Here is a 17,576-nt window from a genome sequence, read left to right on the forward strand (position 1 = left end):
GGGAGGGAGGAGGGAGGGGGCTTCAGGATGGGGAACACATGTACACCCATGGCTGATTCATGTCAATGCATGGCAAAAACCACTACAATATTGTAATTAGTCTCCAGTTAAAATAAATTAATTAATTTAAAAAAAGAATGTCTCCAGACTCTGACCTTCAAGTGCTCCCTGGATGGCAACACCCTCCCCCGGTGAAAAACATGAGAACCAACAACAGTAGAGAGAATACTGGCCTGTAAGAGAAGCCAGGCCTTCACCCTCTCACCTCTCAAGACGGATGAGACAAACGGCCCCTGAAGCTGACCACTGTTACACTGAATCAAGCAGAGTCAGGAAGCTCTGCGTTCTCCACGGCACATGCTGCTTTGTCATTTTCCCTTTCCACTAAATCTCTTTCTTAGCACATTCTAAGTTCAACCAACCAGTGTGATGTTGGCCATCCCAGCACCTCCCCTCCTTGCAGGGGAGTTTTGCCTCCTCTCTCTAGGAAGCCCATGATGGTTGTGTGGATGCAAAGAAACTTTCTGAGGAAAATGACATTCGTCTCACAGCCTTAGATCCTAGGGGAAAATAGTCTGTATTCCTATTGATCCAAAAGTGTTTCAATACAAGAATTGCCAAAAATAAGGCAGGTAGGTGTCCTGTGGCTGCTGCTGATTCTCCCAGAGAAGCAGGTCTTCTCTGGACACGTCAAGACCACCTACGCACAGTGCCTGTGAGCACAGAGAGAAAGCCTGACATCACCCGCTCACCAGTGCCAAGAACTGACCCAAAGACAGGACAAGAGGGCCAGCCAGCAGAGAAAACACAGCACTGTTAACCGTGTCTGCTCTCCCAGGCAGATCTCATTCAAGAAATCAAGGAGCTGGCTGCAGTGGAGAGTGTGCACGTGCTAAGCCACTTACTCTGTGATCCCATGCTCTGTAGCCCGCCAGGTTCCTCTGTCTATGGGATTCTCCAGGCAAGAACACTGGAGTAGGTGACCAGGCCCTTCTCCAGGGGAACTTCCCAACCCAACCCAGGGGTCAAACCCAAGTCTCCCATTTTGCAGGCAGATTCTGGTAGTAAAGAAGATACCCCTTTCATTGGAGACTTAGTGGTTATGTGGTCCAACCATCTCTCTAGAAAGCTCTATGCTGGTTGTAATTAATAAATACCTGAACACACTTAATATTATCATCATATTATATGAATGATTAAATCCTGGAGTTCAGTTTAATGGTCATGCCATACTCAAGGTACAGGGTGGGTTAAAAAAAAAAAAAAAGGGAGATGTTGTCAACAGGCCTGGAGATTAACCATCACAGGGTATTTTTTTTTAAACAGGAGAAAGTAACCAAAGTCACACAGCTCACCTGCTCGGGGGGGTCTAGAACCCAACTCACATGCAGAGCATGTGCTAGTCATTCTCTGGGAATTGTAAGCTGGACACTACTTCAAACTTGGCCTAAATTCTGTGCAGATAAGTGTAATTAGAAAGGCAACGCAGCTTAGAAAACCTGCACGTAAATGTGCAATAAAACAATCTCAGTGTCGAGTGACAAGGACATAGTTACGGTTCAATTATAATTCTAGTTTCTAGAGCCTTTGGAAAAATGGGCACCTGTGGGCCGCACCATTAACTAAACCATGTGCTCTACTCAGCGTAAGACTATGTGCATGCACGCACGCTGCGTTAAGGAGAAACAGTCTTTCCAGAAAGGAAATCTGAGATAATAGTAAGTCATTTTATCCACTTATGCCAAATTTATGGGACCTACATGGTTGTTTTTCCTTTAAACTACAGTGAATGTATGTATGTACTCAGCTGTGTCTGACTCTTTGCGACCCCTTGGAGTGTAGCCCGCCAGGCTCCTCTGTCCGTGGGATTCTCCAGGCAAGAATACTGGAGTGGGTTGCCATGCTCTCCTCCAGCGGATCTTCCTAACCCAGGGATTGAACCTGCATCTCGTGCATCTCCTGTACTGGCAGGCGGATTCTTTACCACTAGCACCACCTGGGAAGCCAGTAAACTCTGATATCACACCATTATTAAGAACATGTTGATGGACGAGCGTCTGAGTGAACTCTGGGAGTTGGTGATGGACAGGGAGGCCTGGCATGCTGTGATTCATGGGGTCGCAAGGAATTTGGACACTACTGAGCGACTGAACTGAACTGAACTGAACTGAATCTTTAAGTTACTGAATAATCACCAAGTGGGTTGACATTTTCGTTAAAGGAACAAGAGCAGATTATTATGCCTGTACATTCATTTAATAAGTATATTTGACTGACCTTTCATGTGTGAAAGTCCACGACATTTTAAAATTTTGTTTATTTGGGAATTTCAGAAAAGGAAAACTGACCATTTTAAGCTCCAAATACTTCCAAGATATGTGAGAAAACAGGAGGTGAGACAGTATGATATCAACTACATTAAAAACAAGTAAACAAACTATATTTATTTCTGTTTTTAATGTTGTTGTTTAATTACTATCGTGTCTGACTCTGTGACCCCATGGTCTGTAGCCCGCTAGGCTCCTCTATCCATGGGATTCTCCAGATAAGAATACTAGAGTGGGTTACCATGCCCTCCTCCAGGGGATCTTCCTAACCCAAGGATCAAACCCACATCTCTTATGTCTCCTGCCTTGACAGCTGGGTTCCTTACCAGTAGCGCCCCCTGGGAAGCCTGGAATCACCTGAAAGTCTTGTTAAAACTGTTTCTGCAGCCCCAGTTTCTGACTCAGCAGGTCTGGAGTGGGGCCCAAGAACTTGCATTTCTAACGAGGTCCCTGGAAAGGCTGATCCTCCTGCTTTGGGAACCTCACTTTGAGAAGCTCTGAGACAGGGCATCTGAGCAGCTTGCCTCGTAAAGAGGACCTCAGTGTGTAGGTGTGACCTCCACACGTGGTGACAACTCAAGTGTTCTCTAAGTTCTCACCTCCACAGAACCTTGTCACCGGGAGCTCCTGATGCAGACTGACTTTCAGACCTGCCTCAACTCTGCCAGCCCCAGTCTGTATGGAAGGAGCCCTTGGCTGACCCATGTGATCACTGGAGCGAGCCGTGTGCCGTGTGAGCGCAGGATGACAGCACTGGAGGGAGGCTCTTTGCTGCTCTTGGCGAGGTCAGACTCCCCTGAAGAACAGGGGGGCTGGCAGGGTAGGGAGTGGTGGCCAGGAGCACCCAGACCTCCAAGGACTGGCCCTCCAAACCCCGTCAGACAGCCTGGCAGAGGAGCCTGGAGGGTGCTCCGAGGGCCTTGCTGGTCCCATGCTCACATCAGACCCTCCTTCGGTGCCGGCCCACCCCGCAAGTCCTGCTGAAGGAGCTAGAGCGTGGGGACCCCAGGTTTCTCTTGATGCCTCTGGGGTTGATTAAATCCCCCTGAAGACCTCACCACAGGCTTTTGAAGACTTTGCCCCACAGACTGTGCAATTCAGGTGGTAACCCTGTAGTTCACTCCAGCAAGGAGTGCCCACCATGGGGACCTCGCCTGACGTGACACCTAGGACCATGGGAACCGGAGCCCTTGGCCCGACAACCGGCAGAGCACATCAGGAGACCTGTGGGACCCACACTCTCCTCTCCTCCCCGGACACAGGCAGAGCCCTGCCTAGCCCAGAGCCCCGTAGGGAAGAAAGGCATCCTGAGGCCCGGTCCTGGTGAGCCTCTGAACATCCACCTGCTCCAAACACCCCCTTTCTGAGGGCCCCTGACTATAGGGACCCTGAGGAACCCAGCTACTGGCTAGTGGCCTCCTGAGGGCCCGGATGAAGCCCCAGGGTTCCAGGACAAGACTTGACATTTTGCAGGGGGAGGTGCATGGGACCAAGAGCTAAGTGTGGTCTCAGGGACACTTTTCCCTTTTGTGCTTTGTTTCGTTTCCAGAGTTGAGTCACTAAACCGCTCTGCCCCCTAGCTTCTGATCTGAAAGACAAAGACCGCACCCTCGTTCCACCAGTGCGCTCTACGAGGAGCTCAAACGCCGTCAAGGCAGGCCCTGCGGACGGGGCTGCAGGAGTTGGGAAACCCTAAGTGGTTCAGGACAAGCCTCGTGGGCGTCTGTGCACTCGGCCCCCGGTGAGGGGACCACCGGGCCCCAACCCACAGCTCTCTGGACCCAGCCATCAGACCCTGCTTTCCCGATGTACAGAAGGAGACTTTGGAAATCGTGCCTCTTTAAATCCTTTCTAGCCCTAGAATTCAATTAATTCTGTTCCACCAAAATTAAGTGTCTGAGAAGCCATCGATGATTAAAATTATGATTATCGCACTCATGGCCACGTTAGCAGGCACTCTGGGATCCGGAGGTGTGATCAGACTTTCCATAGCAGAATCCAACCCCCCCCCCCCCCACCGCAGTATCTCCCGGGGGCTGGGGTCTGAGTATCATTAGCATCTTAATAGGAAGCTTGTGAAATTCAGAGGCCTCAGGACTCAGGGCGAGCTTCTCAGGGCTTCTCCTGGGCTCCTGTTTGGGGAAGGGGCTCCGAGCTCCCACAGAGGAGACAACCTGCTGCCCGGGTCGGGGCTATCTTCAGCACGTCGCAGCTGCCCCAGGGTCTGTCTGGCAGAGGCAGCGTGAACCCCTGCGGCTGGCCACACTCCTGGCTGGTGACTCTGGATCCCACCGCCCTGCCGGCATCACACCTGCCCTGGGAACCCGCCTCCTTGAGGCTCCTAGTTCCCCAACCCCCAACCCCACTCCAGTGCTGCCCTTCTCGCGGACAAAGGCCCTGAACATCTGAGCTACTCCATTCTCTCACCAAGCCCATGGCTTATCGAATCAGAAGGCCAGTCTTTTACCCCCTTCAAAAACGAGACCAAATGCAGAATCACGTGGTGTCCAATGGCATTCTGCTATGCCCTTGGTATTATTTAGAAACTAAACATGATCTTAGGGGCTCAGTTTCTAAATAATAGACCCAAGTTCGATCCCTGGGTCAGGAACATCCCCTGCAGAAGGGAATGGCAACCCACTCCAGTACTCTTGCCTGGAGAATTCCATGCACAGAGGAGCCTGGCGGGCTACAGTCCATGGGGTCACGAAGAGTCAGACACCACAGATCAGCTAACACTTCCACTTTTAAACATGATCTTGTTTTCCATTTTCTTCACGTTTTGCATTCTTTCCAGACTCTGTTGCTTGTTTTTCCTCTTGCTTTTCCTCTGCCTCTTTTATGAAAATAAAATCCCTGCCCCAACCTCCCACCAGACACTTTCTGCGTATGTATTGGATACATTTGCAGTTTGCCAGTGCCCGTCTGTGGTTACTGACAAGATTTACCAAAGCGCGATTTCATCACGTTCATCAGCAAAGGACAGTCACTCCCACTGAGCTGATAAAATCACCTTAATCACATCTGGTGGAGCATTCAGTCTTCCACCCAGGAAGCAGTCAGGATGTCTCACCTTGAGAAGCCAGTGAGCCAGCTTTGAGTAAATGGATTGCCTGTGGTCTGAAGGCCCTGAAAGAGCTGTTGCTTCCTCCTTACAAAGTAGAATGTGGAATAAAGGTGGCAGCTTGCAGCGTGCTGGCCGGAGCAGTTCTCGTTGCTGCAGTTTTATTTTGCTTTTGGAACATTGCTGACTCACAATGCTGTGTCGGTCCTGGGTGTGCAGCAAAGTCAGCTCAGCTGTGCATACTCGTGCCGTTGTCTCTCAGAGTCTTCTTCCACACAGGTTATCACAGAACGGGTAGAGTTCCCTGTGCCGGTCGACAGGTCCAGGCTGGAGAAAACTCGGGACTGAAGGCTTAAGTAAGCGTGAGTGGCCTCACTCACCTGCCCAGGAGCACACGGGGCAGAAGACCGTGGCCGTCCCTAGAGGTTTGTCTGCGGCCAGCAGAGGGCCTGGGGTGCTGCGACCCCCTCTGAAGACACAAAGACTGGCAACTCGGCTATTACGGTGAACTCGGAGACGAGTCCTCTGTGAAGCAGAACATTCAGTCTGTCTGTAACTTGCTGACGAGGTCACTTTGTTCCCTGGTGAACAATCACCTCCAAACCAAAAAAGAGAAAAGTAAAAAGGGTTGGGCCAGATCAGAGCACAGGATGGAAAGCCAGGCTGGCCCCCCCACCCTCCCAGGCTGTCAGATTCGAACCGGGAGGCGGGACTCGAGGTCCGGGTTTGGTTCTGCGCCCTGCGGCCCTGCTTCTGAGTGACCGCGTCCTCAGAACTCAGGGGGTCTTGGGATGAAGGTCTCTTAGGTCAGTTCCCGGTGATTAGGAAGGTCCCCGGGCCCACGGGTGTGTTCTAGTTTCTTCTACAAGAACTGGGCTGGTCTTCTCGCCGAATCTGTGGCTGTGTTTCCTCCCTGGCGCGGGACTGTGGGGTCAAGTTTACCTCCCCAGATGCCATGTCCCCAGCCCCTGGAGTATCTTCAGAAGGAAGCTGTGTCAGAGTAACGCCCACAGAAGAGCTCTCCAGAGTGGTAATGGTGATGCCGGCGGTGTTAATTCCTGAACTGGTGAATGTGACCACTCATCCATCAGTGGCCTGGAGCTCAGCACAGAACAGATCTCAGCTTACACAATTTGGGCAGGCCTGGTAAAGACGTCAGTGGCCTGGAGCTCAGCACAGAACAGATCTAAGCTTATACGATTTGGGCAGGCCCGGTAAAGAAGTCAGTGGCCTGGAGCTCAGCACAGAACAGACCTAAGCTTATACGATTTGGGCAGGCCAGGTAAAAATGTCAGTGGCCTGGAGCTCAGCACACAACAGATCTAACTTACACGACTTTGGTGGCCGGAAGGCCCACACAGTTGTCATCTCTGGCCATGTAAGGAGTTCTCCTGGCACGACAGCTCTCCTACTCTCTCACAGTTGTCCTGAATGAGCGTCACAGAGCTGAGGGGAAGCCATCAGCTGGCTGGCTCCCCCTCAGGGCGCTTCCCTTTCCAGCGGCCAGAGGCTGCCTGTGTCTCTGGTCCACGGCCTCTGACCCCATCTTCAGAGCAAGGACCACAGCATCTTCCAGACTCCCTCTCCATCTGCCCCCGCCACCACGACCCCTCCTCTGCCTCTGCCCCTCGCTTGTTCATTGACAAGGGCCCTTGAGGCTCCACTGGGTCCCCATGACCATCCAGGATAATCTTCCCATTTAACATCGTTCATTTAATCACATATTTCTTTGCTTTCTTGCTTAGTCACTCACTCATGTCCAACTCTTTGTGTCCCCGTGGACTGTAGCCCGCCATGCCCCTCTGTCCATGGGATTTCCCAGGCAAGAAAGCTGGAGTGGGTTACCATTTCCTTCTCCAGGGGATCTTCCCGACCCAGGGATCAAACCTATGTCCCCTGGGTTGCAGGCAAATTCTTCACTGCTGAGCCATCTGGGAAACCCAGTAATCACCTACAAATACCTGTTTCCAGGGAAAACATCCCTACTCCCCATGCTGACAGCATTCCTGCTTGTTCTCCTTCCAAAATGCCTCCCAATTATTATGTCTTGGGTTATCACAAGAGCTGCTGATGAATTTCGCAAACTCTATTCTCCCTCTTCCTAGTCCTTCACCCTCCTCCATATTCCCGCTTCCAAGTTATAAGTCTGACCCTGCGGGTAACTTGCACAAAGGGGAAGTCATGCCTCTGGGCTCCCCTGGCCCCAGTCACTCTATTATGCTCATTTTCCCTTGCGTTTACATATGTGTCTCCCCAATTAAATCATGAAGGGATCAACGGTAATTACGCTGAGCAACTTCGGCTCAGCTGCTCCTTTGGGAGAGATGCTGGCTAAGCGTCGCCTCGCACAGGATCCGTGTTGGAACTCGGTGCCAAGAATCAGGCTCTGAGAAGTGATGGCCCCATGCGGGACATCTGCGCAGCTCCTGGGCCTCACCCCCGGGCCGCCCTCTCCCCCCAGCTCTGCCCTGCGGTCTCCTCTGCATCAGGACGCCCAGGGCCTTTTGCCCCCAAAGCCACCAGCGCTGGGTCTGCACACACCTTTTCTAACTTGAAGCCTGAGTCATACCGTCCTGATTGAAATACACGGCCTCTAAAGACTTCTTTTCACTTTCGTTTTAGTTGTGACTACTTAAATCACAAAATTTACATATTCTTGTGGTTTAAAAACAGTACAGGCATTTCAGAAGAATGGTCAAAACGTCCATCTACCTTTTCTTCATCTCTGTGACCTGACCCTGGAGATAATCATTGTGGTCTATGTGAGAATTTATCTTTTACATCATTTCTACATATTTCCAACTCGAACACAGCTCCACAATGCATTTCTAACTATGCTGTTATGTTTATCTGTGCATAGATTTTAGTACAGACAATCCAATATTAAGAGGTTTTCATTCACGCTGTTTCCGCTGTTTTGCTGTCGCAAATAACATTCCGCTGATGGTCAGGGTGTCTGCATCTCTCTGGGCGCCTGCTACTTCTGCAGGAGACTCCTGAAAGCTCAGCTGATGGTTCAGAGAAACAGAGGTTACAGAGTCCACAGAGTTAAATGAATCTTCTTAAAGACTGTCCCAGTTCCTACTCCCATAAACAATGTCTGTGTGTTTTCTTATATGCTTATCAATCTTATTTAAAATGCATTCCACTGTTTTTAAAATTTGCTGATGACCGGAGAGGTTGTGCAAGTGGTAAAGAACCTGCCTGCCAGTGCAGGAGATATAAGAAATGAGGTCTCAATTCCTGGGTCGGGAAGATCCCCTGGAGGAGGGCATGGCAATCCACTGTAGTATTCTTGCTTGGAGACTCCCATGGACAGAGGAGCCTGGTGGGTTCCTACGGTCTACAGGGTTGCAAAGAGTCAGACACGACTGCAGTGACTTAGCATGAGAGGTTGTACAACTTTTCAAATGTTAAACGTCCACATGATTTCCTTCTGTCCAAGAGAACAAGTGGTAAAGGAAGGCTGGAGATCAAAATGTATCCAGTACCCAGGGCCAGGCCCTGTGACACACGCTTTACACGTGTGTCGGTGACTGAGGAGTCCTTTCAGAAAAGGGCTCTCGGCTTGAGCTACACCCACGTCAACTGGAGGGCCGGTCACAGCACCAGCGCCCAGCCCCACCTGGAGATGCTGCCCAGGAGACGGGGTGGGGTCTAGCAAGGTTCCCAGGAGGCTGCCTCTGCTGTTCCTGGGACCACCTTTGAGAACAGCTGCACTACAACAGATACAAGATTCAAACTAATTCCTTCGTTCGGCATGCATATTTTTTCTTTATGAGAGCTGGTACCTTCTTGACAATAAAATCCAATAAGTACCTAGACCCAAAAGAAAACCCATCTGGTAGGTGAGAAGAGAGCCTCTGGAGTGTGAAATAAAATGAGACTTATTTATTACACCTTCACTGAGCATTTTCCACACATCACAAATATTGTGCAAGTCAGGAAAACAATTTCTTCCTATTCATATATAAATATTGGGGGAAATGCAACATCAAATCAGCTTGGAAGGAGGGATTGAGATGCCAGCTGCCCTTTCTAGACCCTTTGGGGAGAAGTCACATTCAGTTTTGGGTTTTCCAGCTTATTTGTAAGTAACCTTCTCATTTATCTGATTCTTTCCTTCTTCACAGTTTTAAAGGAACAGAGGATTTGATCACAGATTCCTGCCTCCCTGTAGTATGTGTACATGTATCCATCTGTCTGCCTTTTCAACGTGGCCATTCAAAACACTATTGGAAATGCTATTTGATAGGTTTTGAAAAATTCATTTCTGCTTTTAAAAACTCCATGATTTTCAGTTTCTCATTAAAATACTTAGTCTTAATAACAAAAACCCTTTACTGAGAACATAAAACATGGTGGTGTAAAAGTTTTTGAAAGAAGCATTCTTTTCTCAAAATTGTGCAGTCTATATGATTGGGGATTTTTTATTTTATTTTTACCAATTAGTAACCAACATATCCTGAGATTTGACTGTAAAATGAACAATGCATTAAGTGCTTTGAAGAGGCAGAAAAAAAGTTTCACTTTACACTTTACTTAAGCAAATAACCCATTAAAATATGAATTAGATAGAAAAGTCAACCGTGGAATAAATAAGCATATTTTAACAACAACAGCAACCACAACAACCCACACATACAGAAAAGGAAGAAAGAGAAAAAAGCAACAGAAAGCAGAAGTGATCAAGCAAGACCATCTCTGTATGTTAAATCTACTCTGTTACCATATTAATATCAAGACATAAAGAAAAGAAGTAAATGTAAAAACAAGAAGAAAAGAACATTAAAATTCAAATATGCATAAAAGCTCTGAGTACACCTGAAATCTATAACTTCTTTTAGAGACACTCAGGGTGGGTCTGTAATCTGTTAAGACTCTAAGACACTGGAGCAGAGACACTGAGTTAGAATATGCATATATTTATCGTATAGAGTGTACCTTACATCCTGTCACTCAAAAATACTTTTTCTTGAGGCAACCATGGAAAATTAATAAGTTAGAGTGAAAAATAATGGAAATTTTTGATACAGAAGGAACATATTTCCTCAAAATAATACTGTAATACTAAAATGGAAAGGCACAAGCCATAAACAATGGTCTATATTTAAAGGGAGTAATTATGGACCAGGGTCAAGCTCCTCAAAATTAAACCATGTTACTCTCCCAGAAACAGAAAAAAATGAAGAGATAAGAGCCAGACTGACAGAAAATCTCTAAAGTCAAACATCTGAAGAGAACTTATTTCCAGAATAAAGAAAGAAACTTCTAAGTTAGTAACGTGAAAGACAGCAACCCAGTATTTCACTTCAATCAGTTCAGTTCAGTCTCTCAGTCGTGTCCGACTCTTGGCGACCCTGTGAATCGCAGCACGCCAGGCCTCCCTGTCCATCACCATCTCCCGGAATTCACTCAAACTCACGTCCATCGAGTCGATGATGCCATCCAGCCATCTCATCCTCTGTCGTCCCCTTCTCCTCCTGCCCCCAATCCCTCCCAGCATCAGGGTCTTTTCCAATGAGTCGACTCTTCGAATGAGGTGGCCAAAGTATTGAAGTTTCAGCTTCAGCATTAGGCCTTCCAATGTACACCCAGGACTGATCTCCTTTAAGATGGACTGGTTGGATCTCCTTGCAGTGCAAAGGACTCTCAAGAGTCTTCTCCAACACCACAGTTCAAAAGCATCAATTCTTCGGTGCTCAGCTTTCTTCGCAGTCCAACTCTCACATCCATACACAACCACTGGAAAAACCATAGCCTTGATTAGACAGACCTTTGTTGGCAAAGTAATGTTTCTGCTTTTGAATATGCTATCTAGGTTGATCATAACTTTCTTTCCAAGGAGTAAGCATCTTTTAACTTCATGGCTGCAATCACCATCTGCAGTGATTTTGGAGCCCAAAATATAAAGTCTGACACTGTCTCCATTGTTTCCCCATCTATTTCCCTTGAAGTGATGGGACCAGATGCCATGATCTTCGTTTTCTGAATGTTGAGCTTTAAGCCGACTTTTTCACTCCCCTCTTTCACTTTCATCAAGAGGCTTTTTAGTTCCTCTTCACTTTCTGCCATAAGGGTGGTGTCATCTGCATATCTGAGGTTATTGATATTTCTCCTGGCAATCTTGATTCCAGCTTGTGCTTCTTCCAGCCCAGCGTTTCTCATGATGTACTCTGCATAGAAGTTAAATAAGCAGGGTGACAATATACAGCCTTGATGTACTCTTTTCCTATTTGAAACCAGTCTGTTGTTCCATGTCCACTTCTAACTGTTGCTTCCTGACCTGCATATAGGTTTCTCAAGAGGCAGGTTAGGTGGTCTGGGATTCCCATCTCTTTCAGAATTTTCCACAGTTTATTGTGATCCACACAGTCAAAGGCTTTGGCATAGTCAATTAAGCGGAAATAGGTGTTTTTCTGGAACTCTCTTGCTTTTTCTATGATCCAGCAGATGCTGGCATTTTGATCTGTGGTTCCTCTGCCTTTTCCAAAACCAGCTTGAACATCTGGAAGTTCACAGTTCATCTTTGTCTGAGATACTCAGAAGATGCCCCTCGAGATGCCGGAGAAAAATAACCAAGGAAGTCACAATTTGTATTGCAAAAGAAATTTAAAAATCAAAGAAACTACCATGAGATATAAGCAAAACAAAACAGAAAAGATGATCTGTTGATTGAAAATCGATATGAATTAGTTATGTTACATTTTGAACTAAAAATCTCGGTATGACAAAAATAATCTTCAGTGAAAAGCAAACATATAGAAATTCCACAAGATACATGTACCCAGGGCCCTCAAAACACATAGCTAGTACAGCCGATATTTTACAGTAACTATAAAAAGAGTATAGTCTATAAAATGATGACTCACTATGCTGTACACCTGAAACTAATACAATATCGTAAATCAACCAAACCTCAATTTAAAAAACAAAACAAAAAAACACCTCACAAAGCTAAATTAAAAGACATATGGAGTTTAAAACTGAAAGAGGCAAGTTAAACCACTAAGTGCAAACCAATAGGAAGGAATTTTGAACATTAATATCAGAAACCATCTCTCAGGCCATACAGAAAATCTCAACAAACTCCAAAAATGAGAAATTGTATAAGCTATGTTTTTCTAGCCACACTGCAGCAAGATTAAGAATTTATAACAAAAACACAAAGGGAGAGAAATCTCCATAGTCTTAAGTTCTAAAAACAGCAGACTATTGATCTGACATTAACATAATTAATATCAACTAATGAAGTACAGAAGCAAATATCAAAAGAAGAAAACATAAAATTTTTAATATGCGTAAATATAGGCCCTATTGCTTCTATATTTATCATAAAGTGAAACATTTTGGTCAATGTTTTCATTTTAGAGCACTTCACTGTGTTTTTATTTAAGAAAGAAAAGAAATCTAGTTATGAGACAATTGGTTGCATTAATTACAGTGCGCACATGCTAAGTCAATTCAGTCGTGTCTGACTCTTTGTGACCCCATAGACTGTAGCCCGCCAGGCTCCTCTGTCCATTGGATTCTCCAGGCAAGAATGCTGGAGTTGGTTGCCATGCCCTCCTTCAGGGAATCTCTTCAACCCAGGGATCGAACCCAAGTCTCCTGAGTCTCCTGCACTGGCAGGCGGATTCTTTACCACTAGCGCCACCTGATACTACAATTAAGCAGTTTCTAATTTTCCTTAAGCATTCCCGCCTATAATAGTCTTACTCCTGCAATCCAATGAAAGCCATTGATATATTTTATTGTCACCAGAAATAATCACGGGAGAAAATAATATGATAGAGTTCTCAGCACATAGAATAGAATGAACTCTATTTGAATTGCATATTTTCTTATTCATCCAACTATTGAAATCTTTGACAGTGAAAGTCATTTACATTGAATGCTGTTTTGATGTAATAAGACTTACATTTCCAAATATAGTCTCTGAGCTAAAAATACTCCCGGGAGCAAACAAAGCAATATTGCATCTAATCTGAAAGTGACGTGTCTTTAGACGTGGAAGAATCCTTTACTCTTAGGAATAAGCAGAGGTCAGTCCAAAGCATCGCTTACCAATAAGGCCTTGCTAGGGGCTAGTTACCCAAAATGGTAAGACCTGTTTGTGCTGGGCATAGGAGGAGGGTTCTGTGGCTGCATGGCTGGAAGACACGGAATCCCACTCAGTTTACAACAGTGTCTGAGGATGCTAACAGGTGAATAACACAGCCTGAATCTCCAGGAGAGAGGGTGCCAATTTCAGGTGTGCGCAAAGCTTTTAGGACTTGCTTGATTTTTGTTTTGTCTTTTGTTCTTAATCCTGGACCCATCTTTTTTATCCTGGACCCATATTTTTATCCTGGACCCATTTTTTAGGGTGTAACTCTCACAGTCAGCATCCTGGCAAACATGCTTTGGCAACCTCAGCCCTAAATAAACAGCATAGGCTTCTGAAAATGCAAGAGTTCCTGGCAAGTTGACCACAATAAGTGGCTTTCTGGGCAATACAAGCTCCACGTCCCCAGCCTCCCATCATCACATCCACAAGCCTGATGCAAGCAATGTAAGAGCACCCAGAGCAAGCCAGCCCTGTATCGAGCTCCCCGGCTGGACCTGAGCCCAGGACCTTGGCAAGGAAGCCGAGGAAAGCCTGCGATCACACCCAGAGACATGGTTTTGGCTCAGACAAAGCCTGTTCTCCCAGAGTCCCCAGGCCCCTGGTGGGCACCACAGGCGAGCCCCCGCTCACACCTGCTTCACGACCCTCCCTTAGTGTGGGCCTGGCACCTGAGCACTTCGTGGGAATCCATCCACACCAGGGGTCAGCAAGCGTTCTCTGCAGAGAGTCAAACAGTGCACAGTTCAGGCTTCGCAGGGCCCGGCTCTCCGTGACCTGACTCAACCCTGCCGTGTGGCCCCGAGGCACTACAGACAACGGGCACAGCCCCGGGGCCCAGTCACACTGGCTTAGGGACACTGAGACTTGGATTTCATATCATTCCCTGGCCTCACAAAAGCTTCTTCTGGCGAAGTGTTCTGGGCAGGAGATTAGGAAGTATGCAATTCCCCTGAGGACTGCAGACGTGGCCAAATTCTCCCTGAGCTCGCAGCAGCTGCCCCTTGGATGGTCTTTCCTCTGAAACCACAGCCTGCTTTATGCAACACAGGGAACACCGATTACAGAGGCACCTTTCTGACTGCCTTCAATTTAAATAATATCTGCCAACAATGGGCGACTTTGCCAAATAAAGCTCTCCCATTCCTGTGTACAGGAGGTATTCAGAGCTGCACTGAGAGCAGTTGTCGTTCAGTCATTCAGTCATGTCAGACTCTGCAGTCCCATGGACCGCAGCACGCCAGGCTTCCCTGTCCTTCACCATCTCCCGGAGTTTGCTCAAACTCATGTCCATGGAGTCGATGATGTCATCCAACTGTCTCATCCTCTGCCAGAACACTTAGCCAGAAGAAGAATCTTTTGCGACGAATGGGAATGAATCAATTCTTTGGCACTCAACCTTCTTTATGGTCCAACTCTCACATCCATACCTGCCTCAGCGCATACGGGCCTCTTTATCTTCGTTTTGTGTTCACTTTTCTTTGCAGATACACAGGCAGTGATGACCAGCCCAGGTGTTCATCTGCGTGCTGTAGCTCATCTCCTGCCTGCACAGGACGCTTCTGGTCCAGATATGATGTTTGGGGTAGTTTCCAAACTCCCCCCTGCCTTATAGTGTTTCATGAATGTATTTGTTTAGCTTCCTAAGGTCTTGATATTTATTTCCTGAGGTTGAAATGAAAGGCAACATTTTCAGAGAGAGAAAAATGATATTTCTTACATATCACCACTTTTTTTTAGAAAGCGAACTCTAAATAGCCACAAAGACACAGGATTAGAGAACAGTGTTCTGCACCTACTGCCAAGAAGACATACAGTAAGGACACAAATGATTTAAAAAAAATCCCAGAAAATTAAAACACTCTAAAAATCTGCTGGGGAAAAATTGATACTTTGCTCACAAATACTTTTATAATTGGGTTTCACTTGGGTTATTGTATTATTGTCCATAAAACAGAGCTGATATGTGACAACAGGCAAAAATTCCCAGGAATACTGGACACAGTAAAGTAATACCCAAAGCGACTGTGAAAACTTCAAATGGAAAAAAGAACCTGTAAACTATATTAGAATTTCACAATTATGCAAACTAACATGTCCAAGGGAGTTTGGCCACCGTTTGTTTGCATTTTTACTTGGTTTTTACTCATAAAATAATCAGATGGGTGTCTGCCTTATGGGTACAAGCAATAAGTTCTTAAATGAGTAAGGAAATGATTTTAAAAATACAGATACTTGCCAGAGGTGGTATTAAATTAACAAAACAACAAAATCTAATAATCCTGAGTGCCACAAGGAGGCCATTTGGAAGCCTGGGTACAGCTCATTGCCTTGGTAGGAATCAGGTCTTTCCTTGTGTCTGGGACCATCAAATAAAGATTACATGTTATTGGGGCTTTCCTGGTGTTTCAGTGGTAAAGAATCTGCCTGCCAATGTAAGAGACATGGGTTTATCCCTGGTCCTGGAAGATCCCACATGCCTTAGAGCAAGTAAGCCCATGCACTCAAACTACTGAGCCTGTGCCCTACAGCCCATGGGCCTCAACCTCAAGCCCTGAAGCCTGGACCCCTGAGAGGCTGTGCTCCAGAACACGAGAGGTCGCCACACTGAGAAGCCCTCGGACTACAACTAGAGAACTGCCCCTGCTCGCTGAAACTGGAGAAAAGCCCTCAAAGACTCACCACAGCCAAATATAATAATAATTAACTAATTTTAAAAAAGATTACATGTTATTAAAGCAAAATTAAATGTTAAAATACTTTTTTCAAAAATAATACAGCAATACTCAGGGCACTCCTATTCTGAGAATTACGGTGCCGTTGCCATGAAGCCCCCAGTGTTGAAGCTGGAGAGAAGCTTGGAATAACCCCCTTCTTCAAGTGAAGCCCACAGCTGCCCTGTGTCCAGCCCCATCACAGGGGAGCTAGCCACAGGAGGGACCAACGGCCCTGCCCTCCCGCCGCCCAGCACTCTCCTTTCATCCAGATCCCCAGGGAGGACCAACACCGCAAGAGCGGCGATTTCTCTGGACTCCCCAGGGACAAGAGGGCACTTCAGCTGTGGCCCAGCAACAGGTTCCAGACACAGGAAGCTCTTACAGAACCATCTGCCCATCAGGATTTTCTAAATAGTACTTGGTGAAGCTTCTGGCAGAGAACTGGGTTCTTGAGCAGTAAAATGGCTTGAGTTGAGCAAAACTGGTCATGCTGCCCCTGCAGACGGGGAGGAGGGAGGAGGTCCTCCCGCTCGCTCTGTCCCGTCCCCCTGTGCCTCTCTACAGTCAGCCGTTTGTCCTGCTCTGCGGTTCTGGGGAATTGTAGTTCTCACTGCCAGAACAGCCCGTGCACACGCCCTGGGCGAGGCCATGGGCAGAGAGCTGGAGCTGCGGACCTGTCTGGTCAGAGACAGAGGGCATCCCGTCAGCCAGCTGCCTTGAGAGGCTCACTGCAACACAAGCAGATTCTGGGGCATTTAAGACTACCTGCAGAAAGTTCCCAGAACTAGGTGGTAAAGGGAATCTAGTTAGAAAATCAGAAAGGGAGGAAAGGAAGGGAGGGAGGGGGAGGGGAAGGGAAAGAAAGAGGGAGCGAAGGGAAGAGACCAGGGAGGGAGGAAAGAATGAGGAGGAGGGAGAGAGCACCTAAGAACTGATGCTTCTGAACTGTGGTGCTGGAGACGACTCTTGAGAGTCTCTTGGACAGCAAGGAGATCAAGTCGGTCAATCCTAAAGGAAATCAACCCTAAATATTCACTGGAAGGACTGATGCTGAAGCTGAAACTCCATTACTTTGGCCACCTGATGTGAAGAACCAACTCACTCGGAAAGAACCGATGCTGGAAAGACTGAGGGCAGGAGGAGAAGGGGGTGATGGAGGATGAGATGTCGGATGGGATCATCGACTCAATGGACATGAGTTTGAGCAAACTCTGGGAGTTGGTGATGGACAGGGAAGCCTGGTGTGCTGCAGGCCATTGGGTTGCAAAGAGTCAGACATGACTGAGAGACTAACATCAACAAGCCTTTCTGAAAGGGTACAGATGGCTTCAGAATTTCAGCTGAAGACAAGAGAACCCTGA

This window comes from Ovis canadensis, chromosome 23, assembly GCF_042477335.2.
Source record: "Ovis canadensis isolate MfBH-ARS-UI-01 breed Bighorn chromosome 23, ARS-UI_OviCan_v2, whole genome shotgun sequence".
Taxonomy (NCBI): domain Eukaryota; kingdom Metazoa; phylum Chordata; class Mammalia; order Artiodactyla; family Bovidae; genus Ovis; species Ovis canadensis.